Genomic DNA, 10,125 nt, shown 5'->3' on the forward strand with positions numbered 1-10,125 from the left:
ACATTAAAGAAGCTTTATTGCATACTTTCTTTTTATAATATTGAAATACTCTGCATCAGTCAGTGCTTTATATATCTTATTTTTAATTCTTAAAGGCAGCCAGGTGGTCATTTTTTTGTTATGTTATGTTATGTTATGTTATGTTATGTTATGTTATGTTATTTTATTTATTTTGAGAGAGAGACAGCATGAGTTGAGGAAGGGAAGAGAGATAGAGTAAGAGAAAGAGAATCCCAAGCAGGCTCTGCAGTCAGCAGGGAGCCCCATGTGGAGCGCCATGGAGATCACGACCTGAGTTGAAATTAAAAGTTGGAGGCTCAACCAGTTGAGCCACCCAGGCACCCTGGTCATTATTATTTCTATTTTGCAAATGGCAAATGAAAGGCTCAGAGAAGTTAAATAATTTGCCAAAGGTCGCAAAGCTCATAAAGAGTGAGGACTCCTAGGGGTACCTAGGAGGCTCAGTCAGTTAAGCGTTGGATTTCAGCTCAGGTCTTGATCTCATCACTTGAGTTTGAACCCCACGTCGGGCTCTGTGCTGACAGCTTGGAGCCTGGAGCCTACTTCAGATTCTGTGTCTCCCTCTCTCTCTGACCCTCCCCTGTTCATGCTCAGTCTCTCTCTGTCCCAAAAAAATAAACATTAAAAAATAAATAAATAAATAAATAAATAAATAAATATAAAAAAAATTAAAAAAAAAAAAGAGTGAGGACTCCTATATGATTCTGTCTTGCTCCAAAGACTGTTTTTATTCTAAGTCCTTTGCCTCTTTGTTCAATGGTAGTCTTCTCTTTAAAACCCTTCTTTCTAAAACTTTATAAGTTTTGTTAAAGCCAGTTGTAAGCATCTACTAGTGTAAGATTGCATTGTTACATAGTATAAGACCTATAGACAAAGTAAACTCTAAGATTCTTACCAAATTCCACAATTCTGGAGAACTGTGAGAAACCCTAGTTTTTTGCCCATCAGGGCCTTAAACAGAATGAATGGAAATGTGAGGTCTCCTGACCGGGCTCTCACCCTTATCTGTTCCCCCTTACAGAACTTGTTTAAATTGCAGCCAAGCAACTTTGAAAAGGCATGAATAAGGTCATGTCATTCCCAGGGCGCCTCAGTGGCTCAGTCGGTTAGGTGACCGACCGACTCTTGGTTCGGCTGGGTAATGATCTCACAGTTGCAGGATCAAGCCCACATTGTTCTGCTGACAGAACAGAGCCTGCTTGGGATTCTCTCTTGTCCTCTCTCTCTGCCCCTCCAATGCTTGCTCTCTCTCTCTCTCTCTCAAAATAAATAAATAAAGTAAAAAAAAAAAGATCATGTCATTCCCTTGCTTGAAAGTTCCCAGTGGCTTTCACCTGAACCAAATCCAAGCAATTTGCCATACCGATAAGCTTTAGAGGGTAAAGAGAGAATCATAGTTATTGATAATTGGGTTAAAGGGCGTAACTGGGGTATCTAGGGTCAAACTCTTCCTTCAAGGTTCTACCTGATCTGTCCTCTGTTTATCTCTCTGACACAGTATATTTTAAACCTCCCTTCACTTCCTCTCTTTAGCCACACTGGCCTAGTTTCTGAGCCTTGAACACATACCTGCTAGTTTCTGCCTGTAGGTGTTTGCTGTCCTTCTGACTGAAATGCTTTCCCCAGACCTTCACATGCCTCTTCCTTTCTCATGGTTCAAACCTCAATTCAAATATTTCCCCTCTTTCAAAGTGGTCATTCTTGTCCACCAGAGTTAAAGTGTCCCCTGCCTCTTCACTCATTCCTTCCCATAGCATCCTATTTTATCTTTTTCCTAGCATTTGGTGGATATTTATTTCTATTTATTCTTGTATGGGTTTAGTGTCTGAATCCCTCTACTATTAGATAAGCTCTTTGAGGACAAGGACTTTATCTTGTTCACTGTGTGGTACATAGCAGTTTCTCAAAATATAAATTTTGGTTAGCTGGCTCTTTCTAAAAAATATGGCTATTAGAATAACTTTCATGTCTGTAAGAATAGCCACACTGTAAGAATAGGGACACATCTGTCCCCTCTCTACCTCTCCATGCTCACTAGTCACCCCCAGCTCCCACCATCTCTGACCTTCTGTGCTCAGGTCTCAACTTATGGGACTCTCCTCCCTGTGCATTCTTCCTTCTCCTTGTCCCAGACCTGCACGCCCACTGGAATTTCTTCACTTGTCTAGAATGTGGTCCTCATCGTATCATGGATCTCTAGTATTCCGACACCGCTCACACTTTATAACCTTTATCTGGTTAGTTATTTTCCTTCTGTTAGATCATCACCTCCATCAGGAAGATGCCATGTCTCTCTTGTTGATTTCTGTATTCTGAAACCTAAGATGCTACCCACCATGTTGTCATACTTGGCCCATGAATGAATGAACGCACAAACGTGCAGATCTCTCAATATATTTGCCTCACTCTGGCACTCTCTTCGATTTTTACATCCTTGCCTTTATCCTAAAAATATAACAGTTCCACACACCAGGCATCAGCACAGGATTTATCACCACCTCCTGATTCATTCTCAATTTCTAGATGTTAGGATATCCTGCTGTCCACAGCATCAGTGCTAAGCTAAAAATCTTCAGTCTCTTATTAGCTTTCAACATCTAATGAGTCACCACATGTGGTACTTGTTTAAAATTGTCTTGCCTTTTTCCAGTGCTTGGTGCCAGATATCTGCTGTCTTGTCCCTTTAACAGAAAGTCTCCTTATTGCCATCATTATGGTCAAAATTGGTGAATACACCTGCTGTCAGATTTTAGTGGATCTCATGGTGTGCAATCAGCTGTTGTTTGAGCTCTCTAATTTCAGCATTAGAGTACTGGGAGATCAGATCCTGCCTGCCACAGAGAATTCTTATGGCACAGAGAGACTGATGTGTGGTGTTAGAAGTAAGCTACGTGCCCCAAGTACCTCTGAATTAGTGTGATGCCAAAATCAAGATCACTGGCACAAATGCACACTTAACCTCAGCACTCTGTACCCCAAATGATAATGGGGAATAGGTTTTAAATGGTGAAAAATTTTAGTTATTGCTTTTACTTATTTGTATTAGGGATAGAGCTGCTAATTCTTTGAGGATGTTTGTGCATACACAGAGACCATCTATCATCACTCCCATGGAGGAGCAGTATACCAAAAGCTCTGGATCAGGACTCCTGAGATTAAATCTCAGCCTCTCCTTGTTATATGACCTAGACTAAGTGTCCGTTTGCTTGATTGCAAAATGCAGATTACAGTAGTAGACAATTTATAGACTTGTGTAGGTCATGGACTTAATACAAATAACAGGGTTCGACATGTATTATGCGCTGTTATTATGATCATCAGTTATCGTTATCCCATTCTGCTAACTATTCAGTCAATAGAAATGGAGAAATTAAAAATCCAGTAGCTGGTGGGGGGCGCACCTGGGTGGTTTAGTCGGTTAAGCATCTAACTTCAGCTCAGGTCATGATCTCATGGTTTGTGTGTTTGAGCCCCGCACCCGGCTCTGCACTGACAGTGTGGAGCTTGCTTGGGATTCTCTCTCTCTCTCCCTCTCTCTCTGTCCCTCCCTCACTTGCTCATGAGTGCGTGCCCTCTCTCTCTCTCTCTCTCTCTCTCTCGAAAAAGAAATCCATTAATGGGGCATGTGGGTGGCTCATTCAGTTAAGCGTCAGACTCTTGATTTCGGCTCAGGACAGGATCTCATCATCCCACATCAGGCTCCATGCTGGGTGTGGGGCCAGTTTAGGATTCTCTCTCTTCCTCTCTTCCTCCCACCCCCCGCCTTACTCCCTCATGCACACACATGTGTGCACTCTCTCTCTCAAAAAAATAAAAAAATAAAAACCCATCAGGTAGATTTTTTTTTGGCAAAACATATTAAATTTATTTTATTTTATTTATTTAATTTAATTTAAATTTTATATTTTTAAGTTTTATTTATTTATTTTGAGAGAGAAAGAGAGCATGTGAGCAGGAAAGGGGCAGAGAGAGGGAGAGAGAGAATCCCAAGCACTCTCCACAACATCAGCACAGAGTCTGATGTGGGGCTCAAACTCACGAACCATGAGATCATGACCTGAGCCAAAATCAAGAGTCGGACACCTAACCAACTGAACCACCCAGGTGCCCCCAAACATATTAAATTTTAATTACTACCCAAATCGCACTTGCATTTTGCCTAGGACAAGTCACATTTAGAGAAGGAAGGAATTATGAAAGCAATTCTTCATGCTTTAAAGCTGTTTAAAAAGTTATTATAAGTTGCCCTGCCATAATTCATGTCCTTGTACTATTTTTCTTACCTGTCACCCTTCCTTAGCACACTGCTTTTAGCAGGCTACAAGTGGTTTTGTTTAACTACTTCTAGGTCTGCACAGTGAACTAAAGGACATTTCTGGATATTTTTCTATTTGAAAATCTATAGAAGTAACACATATTAGTTGTAAAACATTTAAAGAATATAAAAGAGAAAATAAAAATTATAGTCCAAACCAAACAATAATTAAAAAAAAAAACTCCGAAACTTTTCCATTCTAATCCTAATTCCCAGTAATCGCCATTGATAATAGCTTAGAGTGTATATGAGTATATCCCTTCAAATGTGTCTTCTCTCTATTTATCTATCAGTGTGTGTGTGTGTGTGTGTGTGTGTGTACATATATATACATACATAAATACATATATGTCTGCATACATATATATCACATGAACGAAAACAACACTGTTCTATAACTCACTCTTTTCTCCTAAAATACAACCTTGACATTTTTCTGTCCACCAAGAAATGTAAAAATGACTCATTTCTTTTTTAAAATGGCTGTGTTATTTTCTATTGCATGTTTTGGAGACTGATGCATTGGTGGTACCTAAAGGAGCCCATTTTCTGGTGCCCACGACTTTGTGCAGTTCCCTCCCACACTGACACTGAGCTTGGCTGTATGACTTGATTTGAACAAATGGATAGCAAAAGCTTGATAGGTGCTACCACAAGGGGGCTTGTCCTCTTGGGATGCTGTCTCCTGAAAACCATCTGCCATGTAAGAAGTCTGACTACGATGACAGCACCATCCTGTGTGGAGAACCAAACTAGCCATGTGAAGAGAGAGAGGCCATGTGAGGCGCACGGAGGCACTTGACATGAGTGATGCCTTTTGGAACTTCCAACCTAGACAAGTCACCAGCTGTTGTAGCACATGATTGACTACTAGTCAATACCATACCTGTATTCCCACCCCACAGAATCATGAGAAATAATAAATTATGTTTCTGTTAAACTATATGTTTTGGAGTGGTTTGTTATACAGTATTAGACAACTGAAATACTATAATTTATTTTTCTAGTATTCTTTAAATAACTGTATGGATTAGTATACACTTTTTGCTATTTAAAATTTTTTTTCTTTTCTTAATGTTTATTTACTTTTGAGAGAGAGAGAGAGAGAGCGAGAGAGTGAGAGAGGGAAGTGGGAGAGAGAGAGAGATAGGGGCAGAATTGAAGCAGGCTCCAGGCTCTGAGGTGTCAGCACAGAGCCTGACACAGGGCTTGAACTCACAAACCGTGAGATCATGACCTGAGCCAAAGTCAGACACTTAACTGACCGAGTCACCCAGGTGCCCCAAACTTTTTGCTATTTAAAAAATTTTTTTTAATTTAAAAATATTTTTATTTATTTTTGAGAGAGAAACAGAGAGAGAGAGAGAGAGAGAGAGAGAACGAGCAGGGGAGGGACAGAGAGAGAGGGGGAGAGAGAGAGAGAGAGAGAGAGTTTTGAAGCAGGCTCCAGGCTCTGAGCTGTCAGCCCAGAGACCGATGCAGGCCTCAAACTCACAAACCACGTGAGTTGAATGAACCCAGGTTGAATGCTTAACCAACTGAGCCACCCAGATGCCCCTGACTTTTTGCTATTTTAAACAAAGTTTAATAATTATTCTTTTATAGATACATGTGTACACTCATGTCAGTATTTCTATAGGATAGGCTTTCCCTTGATAAGATTGTTGGGTCATAGAATACAAGGATTTAGCATATTGATACTGTTGTAATATCCTTTCATAAAGGCTATATCAGTTTACATTTTCACCAACATGAATTACATTGCCTATTTCTTTACATTCTTGTTAACACTTTGCAATCAATCTTCTAATTTGCCACTATATTTCATTGTTATTTACTGAGCATTTCTTTATTAGTGTCTGACTATGATTTTAACATCTACTTTTACCTCTTCTGGGACAATTTTTACGTGGATTGTTTGCTTTTCTCATTCTTGATTTGTAAGAACCATTTAGGTATTAAACATGTTAGCCCTTCATCTGAGCTAAGTGTTCAGAATATTTTCTTCTAATCTATTTATTCAAACTACATACCTTTGTTTATGATAATTCTCAGTTTACAAAGGTAATGAAATTGCATGTTGTCCGGTCTTACAAATTTTTCTTCATGTTTTCTATATTTCTTGGCAAACTTTATAATTATCTTCCTTATAGTGAGATTACAAAACTATTTACTACATTGTCTTCTATAACAAACACAGATAAAATAGATTTAAATTGACAAATAGATTAATTTACCTAGAATTTTTTCTTGTGGGTGGTGTGAAATGACATAATATTTTTTCCAGGTAGATAGCCAATTGTCTTAAAACTAGTTATTGAGGGGCGCCTGGGTGGCTCAGTCGGTTAAGCGGCCGACTTCAGCTCAGGTCATGATCTCGCGGTCATGAGTTCGAGCCCCGCATCAGGCTCTGGGCTGACCGCTCAGAGCCTGGAGCCTGTTTCGGATTCTGTGTCTCCCTCTCTCTCTGACCCTCCCCCATTCATGCTCTGTCTCTCTCTGTCTCAAAAATAAATAAACGTTAAAAAAAACCACAAAAACTAGTTATTGAATAGTTTTCCCTTTCCTTACCGATTTTAAATGCCATTAAGTTTACGGGAAGAAGGTGGAGCAGGATGATCCTAGGCTTACCTCTTCCCACAGATAACACATAGATAACACCTGTATCAGTGTAAACAACCCAGAAAATGACAAGAAGAGGCCACAATAAAGAGGGAAGGAAGGCCAGAGACATGGTCAGGAGCCAAACTGACCATGAGACTGTCTGTGGGAAGGAGGAGAAGCAGGGGGTACAAAGGGGGAAGAGGAGCAGGTCCCACACCAGGTACCCCAGGCAAGGGTATCTGCACTGGGAAGATAAATTCCCATAACTTTGGTTTTGAAAACCAGAGGGGCCAAATTTCATGAGTTCTTATAATCAGAGAGGCTTAATACCTGGAAATTTAAAAATTAGCAGGCTCAGCTCTGGGAGAGCCAGAGGGCAATAGGAAACTGAGTCACTGCTTTTAAAGAGACAGCATAACAAACAACCCCACTGAGATATAGCATAGAAACACAATTTGAAAAATGGAGTATATGGGAGGGAGATTCGTTTACTAATCTCAGAGCATGTGCTGGAGGGGCGGGGATATTTGGGAGACTTCTCCAAAAACAAAAGAGCTGGTTGGCACCATTTCCTTCCCATGATCCCAAGTCAAGATACACAGACATCTGCCAGTAACAGTGGAGACTAATGCTGCCCACCTGGCTTGCTAATAGCATGCCCTGACCCTGTGCCTTTCTGCAGACTTGCCCCTCACAGCCTGGACTGGGCAGAAATTTTCTCAGGCAGCTGCAGGTCCTATCCCACAGCAGACTCGCGAGGACCTTGCTAGCACCATGTGTCCTGCCCCCATATTTTCCACAGACCTTCCCCCTCCAACAAGCCCTTGCCAGGAGTACATCCAAAGTGGTGTCACAAATATGGCGGTGTGCAAACAGCCCCAACAGGCACCAGTATCACTCCAATTAACTCTTGCCCTGATAAGAAGGGAAGATAACCACCCACACCAATTTGACTGTGGTCCCAGCAGTGGGCAGGGGTCAGATATCTGGTCTGGTCTGACTGCATCCTGCCCACCGACAAAAACTTTTTAGGCTACAACACAGGAAAATCACCTGCAGTCCGATGCTACTGCAAGTACCTGGTCTGACTCAACTCAAGCCCAAGGGGCCCCAGACTGGCCCACTAACAACACAGGGACCAAACCCTGCCCACAACAGGCAGAGAGAGCCAATGCAGATGACTAGACAGAAAGCAAACATGGATTGATCACAACACTAGGACACTTAATAAACATAGAAGACACCCCTGAAGCACCAGGTTCTGGTGAACAGGGAATGGTGAACTGCAGGGCACTACAGAACCTCTTCTTCATAAGGCCACTAATTCAAGAACAGATGTAGCTGACTTTCCTAACACACAGAAACAGAGAGTTAGACAAAATGAGGAGATAAAGGAATATGTGTCAAATGAAAGAACAGGACAATATCATAAAAAGAGAGCTAATCAGATGGAGATAAGTAATATGCCTGATAGAGAATTGAAAGTAATTGTCATAAGGATATTCAGTACACATGAGAGAAGAATGGAAGACCTCAGTGACACTCTCAATAAAGAGAAAATATAAAAAAGAGCCAATCAGAGATGATGAATTCAATAACTGAAATTAAAAATACACCAGAGGGAATAAATAGTAGATTAGAGGAAACAGAAGAATTGATCAGCAACCTCGAGGACAGAGTAATGGGAAGCAATCAACCTAAAAAGAAGAGAGAAAGAAATAATAAAAATAAAAATGGAATACAGGAACTCAGTGACTCCATGAAGCATAATAATATTTGCATTATAGATATCCCAGAAGGAGAAGAGGAAGGGGGGGGTAGAAAATGCATTTGAAGAAATAATAGCTGAAAACTTGTCAAATCTGGGGAAGGAAACAGAAATCCAGATCTAGGAGGCACAGAGAGCCCCCAACAAAATCAACCCAAGGAGGTCCACACCAAGACACATAGTAACTAAAATGGCAAAAAGTAATAAAGAGAATGTTAAAAGCAGCAAGAAAAAATAGTTACATACAAGGGAAACCCCATAAGTCTAGCAACTTATTTTCAGCAGAAACTTTGCAGGCCAGAAAGGAGTGGCAGGATATATTCAAAGCACTGAAAAAACAAAACAAAACACAACAACACCCTGCAAGTATACTATATTCAGAAAGGCTATCATTCATGACTGCTAAATCAGCTCTATAAGGAATGTTAAAGGGGACTCTGAATGGAAAGTGAGGACCATAAGCATGACCATATTTTATGTTTTTATAAATCTGTTTATATATATATATATATATATATATATATATATATATATACATATATATACACACACACACACACACACACACACACATATATATATATACAGTAACAGTGGAATATATATATACATATATACATATATATGTGTATATATATACATATATACACACACACACACACACATATATATGTGTGTGTGTGTATATATATATCAGATTGCATATCAGGCCACAGAACAAGTCTTAACAAATTTAAAATGGTTGAAGTCATACCATGCATTATATATATTAGTCAAGAGATTCACAAAATAAAAGGATGTAAAGTATGACACCATACACTTAAAACATGGGAGGGGAGAGAGAAGTAAAAATTTAGTGCTTTTAGAATAGGTTCAAATTTAAAAGACAATCACCTTAATATGGACTGCTATGTGCATAAGATGTTATTTATAAACCTAATGGTAACCACAAATCAAAACCCAGTATTAGATATGCAAACAATATAAAGAAAGGAATCCAAGTATATCACTATAGAAATGAGACAAGAGAGCAGGAGAAGAAAGGAAAGAGAAGAACTGCAAAAACAACTATAAAACAAGTAACAGAATGACAATAAGTACATACTTATAAATAATTACTTTGAATGTAAATGGACTAAATGCTCAATCAAAACATAGGGTGATGGGATGGATAAAAAAAAAGGCAATCTATATGCTGCCTTCAAGTTTCATTTTAGACTTAGACATATACAGATTGAAAATTAAGCAATGGAAAAGCATTTATCATGCAAATGGAAGTGAAAAGAAAGCCAGGGTAGTAATATTTCTATGGGACAAAATAGACTTTAAAACCAAGACTGTAAGAAGAGATAAATAAGGACACTATATAATCATAAAAGGGACAATCCAACAAGAAGATAGCAACTGTAAATATTTA

The sequence above is a fragment of the Lynx canadensis genome, chromosome C2 (assembly GCF_007474595.2).
Source record: "Lynx canadensis isolate LIC74 chromosome C2, mLynCan4.pri.v2, whole genome shotgun sequence".
Lineage (NCBI taxonomy): Eukaryota > Metazoa > Chordata > Mammalia > Carnivora > Felidae > Lynx > Lynx canadensis.